The sequence below is a fragment of the Octopus sinensis genome, unplaced genomic scaffold (assembly GCF_006345805.1).
Source record: "Octopus sinensis unplaced genomic scaffold, ASM634580v1 Contig02241, whole genome shotgun sequence".
NCBI lineage: Eukaryota > Metazoa > Mollusca > Cephalopoda > Octopoda > Octopodidae > Octopus > Octopus sinensis.
The window spans coordinates 731-15,345 of NW_021825507.1; the positions used below are offsets into that span (position 1 = coordinate 731).

Consider the following 14,615-nt stretch of genomic DNA (forward strand, 5'->3'; position numbering starts at 1 on the left):
ACACACATGCATACATACATATACACTCATGCATACATACATACACACATGCATACATGCATACACATGCATACATACACACACAAATGTATGCGTACACATACACACATGCATACATACACGCATGCGTAAATACACGCATGCATACATACATACACACACATACACGCATGCATACATACACGCATGCGTAAATACACGCATGCATACATACATACACACACATACACACATGCTTATATACATACACACACATGCATACATACATACACACACATACACACATGCATACATACATACACACACATACACACATGCATACATACACACACATGTATACATGCACAAGTGAGATAAAATCATTGAGAGAAAGTTTACAGATTCTTGCTGCCATAACAAGCAACAAAATCTTTCGTCCTGTCTTAGAGCTGAAACAGAATCTTCTTTGGAGGAAATTTGTTTCATCCCTCCATAATCAATACTAACAGAGGATGCTGCATCACACTGGGTCAATCTTAAGAATGTTTGCCTTTCAAAGATTATCTCCAAATCAAAAAATATTTTGTTTTGACAGCAAATCTCAGAAAACGTTTTTATGCTTCAATAATGCATAACGAATTGGATACATGGATAAAAATAAGAAGTTGTTGTTGGTTACTGTTGTCATGTTGTCATCCTGTTGTTCCACTGCTACTACTATGGCATCTTTGGATATTTAACCTGTCTGAAATTGGAAGAAATCGAGAAACAAAAACAGATCTGGAGATTTTAGGTAATTCTGAACTTACCCAAACACAGCATGATAAAAAGCTGTCCGACCCCTTGTGTCTCTCTTGTCCAAATCTGCTCCAGCATCTATTAACAAGTTTATTAAAACTATGTTGCCCTCTGCAGAAGCAGCCATCAGATAAGTTTTACCGTTTGAATCTCTTAGGTTAATCTGAAGTGAAGAAAGTAAAGGCTTTTGAAATATATCAAAGGAGAGAGAGAGGGAGGGGGAGCGAGAGAGAGATAGAGAGGAGAGAGAGCGAGAGAGAGAGAGAGGGGACAGAGAGAGTGAGAGAGAGAGGGAAGAGAGAGTCCTTGTAAAATTTTCCATTCCACAGCCTATTCCCATGGGTTGTACTACCCTCTTTGGGAAGCCCTGATCTATATTCTTCCTCACAGTATCCCATCTGCTGACTATTAATTTTTCAGATTTCAAGTAAAAAGTCATAAACAACCATCATCTTTGTTCCTTAAAAGTGAAAACAGAGGGAGAATAACTTTCTCTGTATATTCAATTGACACCAGTACAGTTGTATAAAGCTAGATCAAGCTGGGGTTTGATTCCTACGTGACTCACCAGTATTTTCAAATGTTTGACAACTTCTGTAAAAGAAATCGTGTCGGCCCTATCACCAAGAAACCCTTGTTTGTGGCAAGAGAACTTCTTGACACCGTAATCACTCATCTAATGACCCGATCTACCTCTTGGACTGAGTATTTCCTGCCAGAATACTCCCTTGCAGTGTGTGATGATGGGCTTCTCTCTCCCTCACATTCCATCAACTCTGGCATGCTTCAAGGTTTGGTTCAGGATTTATAAAAACTACCAACGATGCAAAATAGTAGAAAGACGTGAAGAAAGATATGAAATATGGACAAATACATGTGGTTCGTTAGGAAGATTTCAAATTGTGTATCAAATAATAAACAAATAACCAACTTTGAGAAGGCAATACAATGAACAACTTACTCTGTCTGAACGGCTTTCTATCATGCTTTTCGCACCTTCGATGTCCCCAGATTCAATTTTCTCCTTGATTTTTTTAATGTCCATGTCTTTTGAATAAAAAATGCAAACGAAAGAAAGTAAAAGTTTTTAAAAACTTATAAAATGAAGTAAATAACAATATACTCGAGTTGATGGTTCTAAAATCTTGCATAAGACAACATAAATATTGGAAAGGTCAGGCTAACTAAAGTATTATTTAGAGCTGAATGTTCTTCTTGACACTAATAAACCTAACAACAGTCATTGTGTTGTGTCTCTAGGTTAGCTACATTCCTCTGCTTATTACAGTCCGAGTGGTTACAATTAAACCCTGAATATTGGAATGTACAGTCCGGTGATCAGCTGAGGGGACAGACTTCACATATAACTAGAAATTGACGCTACGAAGAAAGGTAAATTTCGGAAAAATAATTAAATTATCCACAGAAAATAATGTTTGTCTAATAAATCCTCTTGTATGAATTTTTGATTTGATCTCATCTATTTCAATACTATTTCGATTGACACTATCAACATGTGACTTTAGAAATCTTATTTTATGACTATTTGTTAATTTGATAATTACTCAACAAATTTCCCTCATATTTATATATGATTGGACAAATGAAAGAACGGGCACTCAACACTTTTCTTGGAAATTACATTTATTATTCAAATATAAGTTTGATTCGGATTTATGTAGTACAGAATCCGAATGAAGCTGATTTGAATAATATATATATTATTCAAATTGTTTCGATCAATACACACACACATATGTATGTGTGTGTGTACACATACATGTACACACACATATACATGCATAAATTAATGAAAATAGACACGCACTTTATCTATCTATCTATCTATCTATATTATATATATATATATATATATATATATATATACACACACACACACACACATACACACATATATATATATATATATAATATATATATTATATATATATATGTAGGAAGGGCATCCAGCTGTAGAAACTTTGCCAGATCAGATTGGAGCCTGGTGAAGCCTTCTGACTCGCCAGTCCTCAGTCAAACTGTCCAACCCATGCAAACATACATACATAATATGTGTATGTATTGTGAATATATATTACATGGGTTTCAGTTCATTTCGTCTGTTTACTTGGGCAAGTACCTTCTTTTATAATCCCATGGTTAATCAATGCTTCTGAGTGGATTAAGTAGACATAAGTAGAGAAGCCCTTCGTACACTGCTGCAAAATAAACTACGGACCAGTGCAAAACAAAAACTGCTGAAATGAACTCCTTGCAGATCGATGTTTGACTATTTTTTCATCACAGATTCTAAACTGGCAAACAACAAAAGAAAACACGAAAACCTAAAGAAATTTTATCATTTAGTGCTGAAAATATGCATTGTATGAAAACGAACAATATTTTGTCTGCTCAAAAATTTAAGGCCATGAAAAATAAAACAATTAAATTTTGTATAAACTATAAAAATTCTGGCATTTATGTTCAAGCTTTCACTGTGTCAGCAATTGCTAGTTACGCCCTGTATTTCACACCAACAATGGGCAAAGCTAAAATATCGACAGATTTTGAACATGGTAGAATTGCAGAGGTCCAGAAGTAAGGTCTTTCACAACAAGCTATCAGCAAAACCGAAAACCTTTAAAGACCCTCAAGCATATGGATTGAAAGAAATCGACCTGTTGGCCAAAGAAAGTTTCACCAGCGCTGATTACAAGGATTGGACGGGAAGTCAGGAATGACACCAGCCGGTCGTCAAACCAGATAAAGGTAATTACGTATGCAGAATGTACCCTAAGGACGATAAGCTGGCATTTGAGATAGACACATACGAACACCCCTGCGCAGTGTTCAACTCACTGCTTACACCACACACCATTATGCACACACCCACACACACTCAATGCACTAACGCACATACATGCTTGCACACCTTACTTCAAAAGGGTCACCGTTAATAACACTTTTTCACTAAGCCCCTATCTTCTGGTCATTTCATTATGTTGAACTGTTATTCGGTACACATTTTCTCTCCTTTTCTTTTCGTTCTTTCCCCATATTTCCTCTCAATCTATTCTCTCGAAGACTGTAGGCTTGAATCATCAAAGACTTTCCATTTTTTTTCCCAAGCACCAAACTAATTCACCTGCCTGTTGTGCCTTCACCTGTCTTCGTCTTTTGTTTTCTGTACATTGAAGTGTGTGTGTGTGTGTGTGTTTGTCCTCACTTCATCACTTGCCAATCACTGTTAGTGTGTTTACGTCCCCATAACCTAGTAGTTCGGCAAAAACCTGATAGAATAAGTACCTACCAGACTTTCAAAGAATAAGTCCTGGGTTGATTTCTTTGACTAAAAGGCGGTGCTCCAGCATGGCTTCAGTCAATGGCTGAAACATAAAAAGAATAAAAGAATACACACACACACACACACACACACACACACACACACACATATATATATATATATGTACACACAACGGGCTTCTTTCAGTTTCCACTCACAAGGCTTTGGTCGGCCCGGGGCTATAGTAGAGCAAACATACAGGAAGGAAGGAAGAAGACGAGAAACAGTTAAAAAAAACAGCAAATTCTTCTGGCTGTCCTATTACTCCTGGCCAACTTGGTAATCCTTCTGGCAAGGGCACAAAACAGTCACAAAAATGAAGAACAATTTTAGGAGGGATACGCCCCACCAAACACACTTCCCACCGTTAAGTGAGACTTCACACACACATGCAGAGAATTTGCCAGGAACTCTGTGGAGATTTCTTGTTCGACGAATATAAATAAACACGCGCGTGAAACAAACCCCCACTAAATCCCCCCAAAACAAATGTCTTACCTGGTAGCTGTGCTTCAATAATTCACGACGTTGGTATACAAAGGCGTCACAAGAAGAACCCGTCCACACAGTATGAGGGAAGTAAGCTTCTTCCCACACACAGGTGAGTCATTATTAACACACACACGGGTTCAGTTCCACCCCTTTATTATTAGTCAATATTAAATTCATGTTTTCAAAATATTTCCTTTCCCAAGATTAACAAGTTTTCACATATTTCGGCGATGTACGAAATGTAAACAACGTCAACGCACGAACACACACATACCAGTATATATTGTTTATTACCCACAAGGGGCTAACATAGGGGACAAACAAGGACAGAGAAACGGGTGAAAGGATGAAAGGCAAAGTCGACCTCGGCGGATTTGAACTCAGAATGTACCGGCAGACGAAATACCTATTCCTTTATTACCCACAGAGGGGACAAACAAGGACAGACCAAGGGATTAAGTCGATTACATCGACCCCAGTGTGTAACTGGTACTTAATTAATCGAACCCGAAACGATGAAAGGCAAAGTCGACCTCGGCGGAATTTGAACTCACAACGTAACAGCGAACGAAATACCGCTAAGCATTTCGCCCAGCGTGCTAACGTTTCTGTCAGCCCGCCGCCTATACACTGACACACACACACACACACACGTATATGCACGCACATGCATAGGCGTACGTAAATATGTTTGCGTATCTATGAGTGTACACACATACACCCACATAAAGATAAATATAATTGAAAATTTGCTGGACCGATTTTTATGAAGTTTGGTAAATGAATGAAATAAGAAGACGTCATTGAATTTCGAAACAACAAAAATGAATTACATGTGACGGGATTTATTGTGGATTTTTTTAGATATTTTACTTCAGAACATTCAGTATGATGCGTAGAAGACAACATAATATTTTTCAATCATCTGATGCCCGACGCTCCAGAAGTGGGAGGGCCATGGAAAGAGGCAGGACAGGCACCAGCGCCAAAGAAATGCCGTGGTGACACAACAGTAACGAGAAATAAAACTCCGGTTTCAAACGACGAGGCAAGTCCACCTGTTGTGACACGAAACACCAGAGGAGAAACGAGAGGGGTTCGAGTCTCAAGCCATTAGAAAAGATATACATACATAATACATAATACAGGTACTACTTAAGAAGAGTGGTCCCCGTGCGCGTACTTGCGCACTCGCGCATCCACGCTAGCTAGTCGTAACTAGTCGATCCTACAACGACTACCTAGCAAATTAAATAAAACACAAAGTAAGGATCGACTAGTCACGACTAGCTAGCGCGGATGCGCGAGTGCACGCACCGGGACCACTCTTCTTAAGTAGTACCTACATTAATTAATTTATTCATACATTAATTGATAAATTAATTCTATCTTAACTTATAAGAGTCGAAAAATCTTTTCTTTACCGCAAGGCAAAATATTTTCAGCTGTGGAAGTCTTTAATAATCCGTTCCAGTCTTTAATAATCCGTTCCAGTCTTTAATAATCCGTTCTAGTCTTTAATAATCCGTTCCAGTCTTTAATAATCCGTTCCAGTCTTTAATAATCCGTTCCAGTCTGTTCTGGTTCTCGAGAATGAATAAATTGTATTCAGTTACATAATTAAATATAGTTTAACTTTAGCAGGAGATGCGTTATGGCAGTCATTGCTTTTTTTCTTCTTCTTTATCTGTTTATTCTTTGTATCTCCTTTCATTATTCTCTCTCTCAATATCCTGCCACTCCTTCATTTACGCGAATTTCTGAAATCTGTTTATCTATTTAAGCTGAATGGTGTTTGCACTATTTACCTGCTCAAAGTCTAATTCAGTTCATTTGGTGTGACCTAAACTTTTCATAATTGTTTGAAAACCTGTGAGAGAGAAAGATAGAGGCCAACGTATGTCGATTAAACCCATTGAAATCTCTTTGTATCTCGTGACTAATAAAAGCACTTCACCTTTATTGCTAAATGTGTGTTGTCTGTTTTAATGGCCAACGCCTATGTAGTAACATTATATATATTATATATATGTGTGTGTGTGTGTATATATATACCACGGGCTCATATATTTATATGTATATACATATAGATAGATATATGTATATATATATATATAGATATATGTATATATATATATATATATATATATATGACGGGCTTCTTATATATATATGCGTATGTGTACACACACACACACATATATATTATGTTTGTGTGTGGTACACACACACATATATACATGCATATATATATGATATATATATATATATAATATCATATATGTATATGTATGTATATCTCCTATATATATATATATCTATATATATTGTATCTTTTCATTATCTTGCTCTTTTACCTTCTGGTGTTTGGTAAATTTTCTTGATAACATTCCTTTCTTAGTGGTAAACCATAGCGGATCTACTTCTAGCATAATGGATGTCACTTACAGGTCATCCAACTTATATGTTTGTATATATAATATCTATATATATATATATATTATATTATATATATATATATGTACATATATATATATGCACACACACATATATATATATGTATATATATATATATATATATATATATATAATTATATTATATATATATATATATATATAATATATATATATATATTATATATATACACACATCCTCTTCGAGGTCAGACATCATCTTATTTCTTCCTGAATGAGAGAAAGGGGCCAACGGAAAGATAAAGTTGGAGAAAAGGAAGCATCAACCCCAGAACTGGATCTTGAAACCCTGAAACGAAGGAAGAAGATGTTGATGGGATTTGAACTGAGAAAGCAGAGAGTTGGAAGGATTAGCACAAAGTAACTTATCGAACATTCTAAGGCTCTGCATATCCCCCCCCCACACACACGTCTTTGTCTGTCTGTCGCTATTAACTTGCTATACATTAATCTTTCATAAATATTTTCTGTCGTTAATTAGTTTGAAATTATATCATTAAATTCCCATTAATTTGGGGTTTGTATTTTGTTGACAAAGTTAGTGTGAATTAGGTCAAAAGGCTTCATGTTGTTATTGCTGTCGGTGGCGGCGGTGCACACTGTTTCAATTTCTATGTGCCGCTATGTGTGACTGTGCATGCGTGTATATAATACTTTAGGAGTGTGTGTGCGCATGTGCTTGTGGGTGATGTACGACTGTCTTTGTGCGTATATGTATATATACAAATAAACACTTGTATACATATATGGATATATATATATATATATATATTGATAAAACGGTAAGATAACAAAAGAAAGAAAGAGACCTCAATATTATGTAAATAGAGGAAATTTATCTATACAATATGTTACATTACTCGGTAGTCAAGATAAAACTCTGAGTTTCAGATGCCGAAGTGGAAATCCACAACACCATCTCTTCGGTTATCTGGCTATTTGAAAACGTTATGAAAAAATACCGTTAAAAATGAAGGGAAATTACTCTGTTATAACTCTGCTTTGCCTGCGTACTTATACATCGCTCGCATTTTTCGTCATAAAAATTATATAAAAATACATATATTTTTATGTATTTTTATATAATTTTTATGACGAAAAATGCGAGCGATGTATAAGTACGCAGGCAAAGCAGAGTTATAACAGAGTAATTTCCCTTCATTTTTAACGGTATTTTTTCATAACGTTTTCAAATAGCCAGATAACGAAGAGATGGTGTTGTGGATTTCCACTTCGGCATCTGAAACTCAGAGTTTTATCTGACTACCGAGTAATGTAACATTTGTATAGATATATATCTATATATATATATATATATATATATATATATAGATGATAGATAGATAAATTCAGCTCTGTGGTTCTTAAGGCTAATAAAGTTTAGGGTATATAGATTATATATATATATATATATATATATATATATATATATATATATATATATTAATATATATATAATATATATAATTCCACTCTCAAGGCTTTGGTTGGTCCGAGGCTTTAGTAGAAGACGCTTACCCAAGGTGCCACGCAGTGGGACTGGACCCAGAACCATTTGGTTGGAAAGCAAGCTACTTACCACACGGCCACTACGTATGTACACATATATATATGTGTTTATGTATATTTGTATTGCTGTGTATGTATCTATTTGCTTGTGTGTATGGATGTATATATATATATATATGTTCGTGTATCTATGTGCAGGTATGTATAAATGTATATATGTACTTAACGTAATGTATGTATCCAAGTGGTTCTCTCAGCATTTCGTTGATCGCAGATAACATGTTGGGCGATCATTCGGTACCAGTAACATAACTGTCACTTGGGTTTATTTACATTTCTGAAGAAAAAAGATACCCTTCCCCCACCACTAACCCTAACCCTAACCCCACATATATAACAAAAAATAAAAATTTTACGGAAAGTGTCGGTCTTCTTCTCACGTGACCAGCTGTAAGTTTCACTTTCTAGAGTTTGGATGAAGCCTTATGGCAAATTATTGGCCGAGAGAAATAGAAACTGTATATTTACTAACAATCGTGTCTACAAGGAGGTTCTACTCGACAGCAAAATATGCCTTTTAAGTAAGTTTCAAAAATTGAATTTTATTTTTCATTTTTTTTTCTTGAAAATTCCAGTTTAAACTGTTTATGTAACAATGGAAGTGTTTAGGGAGACGCCGGGGCTTACAACAACAGCAACAACAAAAAGGGAGCCAAACCAAGATCTGCTATAATTAGTACCCGAATCCTACTCCATTCACAATTTATCATCTTAAAGACAAGGTGGTTCTGGGTTCTCTATACTTGAGAAAAAACATGGCGGTGGTGTTGAGTGTGTGGCTCGAAATAGCTCTAAATAACTGTCTCTGCCTCTGTCTCTCCTTCTATCTCTCCTTTCCATTCTCTCTGTCTCTCTCTTCCTCCCTTCATGTTGGTCACTCCCTACAATACAAGTTACAGAAACTTTCTGTTTCAACACCTCCTCTGCCTACGTTTCGATACACATAACAACTCTCTCTTGCTTTCTCTCTCTTTCTCTTTCTCTCATAATTACTCCAAAAGAGATTATGACATCACAATTCCGAGAAATATGATCTGAATACTATAATCTCTTCAATTCGACTTCCTTCACAATTGGTGTCATATCGATCAACGGATGATATATATAATAACTATCGATCTATTTAATTCGTATCTTAATTTCCAGCAATTTCTTCATAAATTTCCCAGTATATTGATTTCTTCTTCCTGAAGCTGTCTTTTCTTTCTTTCTTCTTTCTAGGGAAGGGGAGGGATATATTAATGTATGAGGAAGCAGAGAAAGAATGAGAGTGGGAGAGAGAGAGAAAGAGAGAAACACATACAGAAGAGAGAAAGATATACAGTTAGTGAGGGAGAGGACGAGGTGAACGTTTTTGCAAGGGAGGTGGGGGTGATTAAAATGAATATATAATGAGGTTCTGAGAGAAAAGAGACAAAGAGGGGGAAGTGGGTGGATATGTTTCGTAGGGGAGGGAGGCTGGGATCAGAGAGAAAATAAGAGAGGGGGAGTGATATATAAGAGAAGGATTCTGAAATAAATAATGAGGTGAGAGAGGGGCGGGAAGAGAAAGGGACAGAGAGAGAGAGAGAGAGAGAGAAAGAGGGAGAAGTGGGAGGATATTTTTTGTAGGGGAGGGAGACTGGGATCAGAGAGAAAATAAGAGAGGGGGAGTGATATATAAGAGAAGGATTCTGTGATAAATAATGAGGTGAGAGAGGGGCGGGAAGAGAAAGGGACAGAGAAAGAGAGAGAGAGAAAGAGGGAGAAGTGGGAGGATATTTTTTGTAGGGGAGGGAGACTGGGATCAGAGAGAAAATAAGAGAGGGGGAGTGATATATAAGAGAATGATTCTGTAATAAATAATGATGTGAGAGAGGGGCGGGAAGAGAAAGGGACAGAGAGAGAGAGAGAGAAAGAGGGAGGGAGTGCTTGAGAACGATGAATATGTTTACAAATGGAGGAAGGGTGTGGGGTAATAAAGGAAGCAAGGTGGGCGGGGTCAACCATATCATATAAGGTAGTGGTAGTTGTGGGCGGTGTCAAAGTTGAGAGAGAAAGGGTAATAACTCTTATTACATCCCATTTACCCTTTAAACTTCCTGTTGTGTTCAATAAAATCTGTCTTCCGGCGCAGTTTGTGAAGATTTCCAATTATGATTTACTGTAAATAATAGATCGAAGTGTTTATAATACATTATCAATAAATATCGAACATTTCTCCACGTCACTCATTCGTTTTTCCTTTCACATCTGACCATTTCGTCTTTTAAATTTCCGATTCTTACTCTTTAACATCGCTCTTCTCTGAAATCGTCACACAACCAATGTTGCTGCTGCACATGCTAGAAACAACAGCCAAATCTCACATAAAGAACGATAAAGTATAAAACCATTGCATTATTTTATTTTTTAATTTCTTAAAAATGAATTTCATTTCAATTTTGTCAATTTTTACTGAATTCAATCATTCGGCTACGGCCAAGCTGGGGCACCGCTTTGTAAAATTTAATCGAATGAATCACCCCAGTAATTTTTTCATATGTATTTTACGCATGGTACTCCGTCTACCGGTGTCTTTTGCCAAACGGTTAATCTAAGGGGCCGTAAACACACAAACACTGTTTGTGAAGCAGTGGGTAATTGTGAAACGCAAACACAAAGACACACACATACACACACACGTGTGTGTGTGTGTGTGTGTGTGTGGTGTGTGTACGACGAGCATCTTTCAGTTTACGTCTACCAAATCTACTAGTCTTTGGTCGATTCGAAGGTATAACAGAAGACATTTGGACAAGGCGCCACGCAGTGATACCGAACCTGGAACAATACGGTTGGGAACCAACTTTCTTACCGTAAAGCCCTGTCTGTAATTTTAGTTGATAAAACAAATAAAATCTTCGAATACATGTTTCTGATAGTTGAACTTTCTGCTTCACATGTATTCATGGACAGAAGGAGGCGTGAAATATTTCACGCTATGGCTGTAATATCGTTTCTTTTAATTCAGCTGACATCCATCTCGATAATCTTTGTTTTAAGTATTCACGCGCTGAAAGAAAGAATACAGAAACATCTGCAAACCAAATAAATTAAATGTGATTTCTTTTCAAAGTGAAATATATTCCAAAATTGCTAATTGATTTAAAATATGGCTGAGGGTACTCTGCCTGTTGTTTCTAGCTCAAAGTAGGTCGAATCTATGGAGAGAGAAGGAACGTGTCTCCATGGACTTCACCATCTGCATTCAGGATTGGAATAAGAAGACAATAAACTGAAAAGCAAAATCAATGTCAATATGAGGTACCTGGCTGTTATTTCTAGCATGAGGCAAGGCCAAGCTTATGAGAATATCCTTAACGTTCTCTAACGCGTCATCAGAGCGAACGATTTGCACGAAACTTGTTTAAACAGCGGAATTAAGTCTGACCCTCTTCTAAGTGCTGTGTATTGCGTCGCCGAATGGAAGCTTGGCCGCACCCACAAAGGGAAAAAGGATGAAGAAACGCGAATGCGCGTTGACTTGTGATTTCAGTTGCTGCAGCAGCCAACCTATGATTTGTATTGAGATGTAAGTGTGAACGATTGGAACCAAATGCAGCTGAAAGGCACGAGGAATTCTGAAACTTTGATTATTGCGCCGAATCGATGTATTTAATTATTTAATTAATTATTGATTACATACTTACTCTATGTATGTGTGTCAACGCGTGTGTGTGCTTACATTTTACTAAACCCCCATGGCTTCACGACCAGTGTTTGGTTGTTTACGTCCCTGTTACTTAGTCGTTTGGCAAAAGTTACCGACAGAAGTATTATGCACGCACGTACACACACGCACACACACACACTCACACACACAAACGTATGCTGGAGTAGTCCCTTCAATTGAAATTCCTGAAAAGTTTACCCCAGCCTGGCCGCTGTGCAATGACTGAACCCAGTAAAAAAACGTAAGGTCTCAATGAAACACTCCTTTCTTCTTCCCTAAACATATTCGCCAATTTCTAAACACTTCAATTAATTATTTACATTAAAACAGATTGGAAATCTTCACAGATTTTATTTCACAAAACAGAACCTGATACAGTTTCAGGCAAAAAGGGATGCAAGAAGAGTTACTATCCTTACCGTTCGCTCCTCCCATCTAATTATATAATTCACCTTGACTCCACCCATTTCATTTATTACCTCCTACCCTTCCTCTATTTGCAAATATATTCATCGTCCTCTCTCTCTCTCTCTCGCTCCCTCTTTCTCTGTCTCTCTATCTCTTTCTATTCTCTCATCTCATTATTTATTACAGAATCCTCCCACTCTCTTCTTTTCCGTCTTAACCCCGCCCCCCGTTCTCTACCTTGCTAAACACATATAGCATTTTGTTTCAATCCCCCCTCTCTCTCTCTCAGTCGTTCTTTCTCTCTCTCTCTCTCTCCCTCCTCCCTACTCTATATATCTTTCTATATCACTCCGTCACTCCCTCTTCCTCTCTCTTACCTCATGCTCTCTTTCTCTCTCCCTCCCATCCTCTCTCTCTGTAAGTCGTATTTTCTCTCTCTCTCTCCCTCCCTCCCTTACTCTATATAACTTTCTATATCACAACGTCACTTCCTCTTTCACTCTCTTACCTCATGCTCTCCTTCTCTCTCCCTCCCTTTCTCTCTCCCTCCCTTTCTCTCTCCCTCCCTTTCTATCTCTCTCTCTCAGTCATTATTTCTCTCTCCCTCCCTCCCTTACACTATATATCTTTCTATATCACTCCATCACTCCCTCTTTCTCTCTCTTACCTCATGCTCTCTTTCTCTCTCCCTCCCATCCTCTCTCTCCCTCCCATCCTCTCTCTCCCTCCCATCCTCTCTCTCTCTGTCGTCTTTTTTCTCTCTCTCTCCCTCCCTCCCTTACTCTATATATCTTTCTATATCACTCCGTCACTCCTCTTTCTCTCTCTTACCTCATGCTCTCTTTCTCTCTCCCTCCCATCCTCTCTCTCTCTAAGTCGTCTTTTCTCTCTCTCTCTCCCTCCCTCCCTTACTCTTTATATCTTTCTATATCACTCCGTCACTCCCTCTTCCTCTCTCTTACCTCATGCTCTCTTTCTCACTCATATCCTCTCTCTCTCTAAGTCGTCTTTTCTCTCTCTCTCTCCCTCCCTCCCTTACTCTATATATCTTTCTATATCACTCCATCACTCCCTCTTTCTCTCTCTTACCTCATGCTCTCTTTCTCTCTCCCTCCCTCTCTCTCTCTAACTGGTCTTTTCTCTCTCTCTCTCCCTCCCTCCCTTACTCTGTATGTCTTTCTATATCACTCCATCACTCCCTCTTTCTCTCTCTTACCTCATGCTCTCCTTCTCTCTCCCTCCCTTTCTCTCTCTCTCTCTCAGTCATCCTTTCTCTTTCCCTCCCTCCCTTACTCTATATATCTTTCTATATCACTCCATCACTCCCTCTTTCTCTCTCTTACCTCATGCTCTCTTTCTCTCTCCCTCCCATCCTCTCTCTCTCTAAGTCGTCTTTTCTCTCTCTCTCTCCCTCCCTTCCCTTACTCTATATATCTTTCTAAATCACTCCATCACTCCCTCTTTCTCTCTCTTACCTCATGCTCTCTTTCTCTCTCCCTCCCATCCTCTCTCCCTCTAAGTCGTCTTTTCTCTCTCTCTCTCCCTCCCTCCATTACTCTATATATCTTTCTATATCACTCCGTCACTCCCTCTTCCTCTCTCTTACCTCATGCTCTCTTTCTTTCTCCCTCCCATCCTCTCTCTCTCTAAGTCGTCTTTTCTCTCTCTCTCTCCCTCCCTCCCTTACTCTATATATCTTTCTATATCACTCCGTCACTCCCTCTTTCTCTCTCTTACCTCATGCTCTCTTTCTCTCTCCCTCCCTCTCTCTCTCTAAGTCGTCTTTTCTCTCTCTCTCTCCCTCCCTCCCTTACTCTATATATCTTTCTATATCACTCCATCACTCCCTCTTTCTCT

At 37.9% G+C, this 14,615-nt stretch overlaps 1 long non-coding RNA gene across 1 annotated transcript; it reads right to left on the minus strand.

The window, feature by feature from the left end:
• Positions 1-652: 652 nt before the first annotated feature.
• On the minus strand, positions 653-6,551 carry LOC115227238. Its single transcript, XR_003883094.2, has 3 exons — positions 6,037-6,551; positions 1,739-1,824; positions 653-940 (listed from the first exon to the last, which is right to left on the minus strand). It is a non-coding gene; the product is annotated as an uncharacterized LOC115227238 (long non-coding RNA).
• Positions 6,552-14,615: the final 8,064 nt, after the last annotated feature.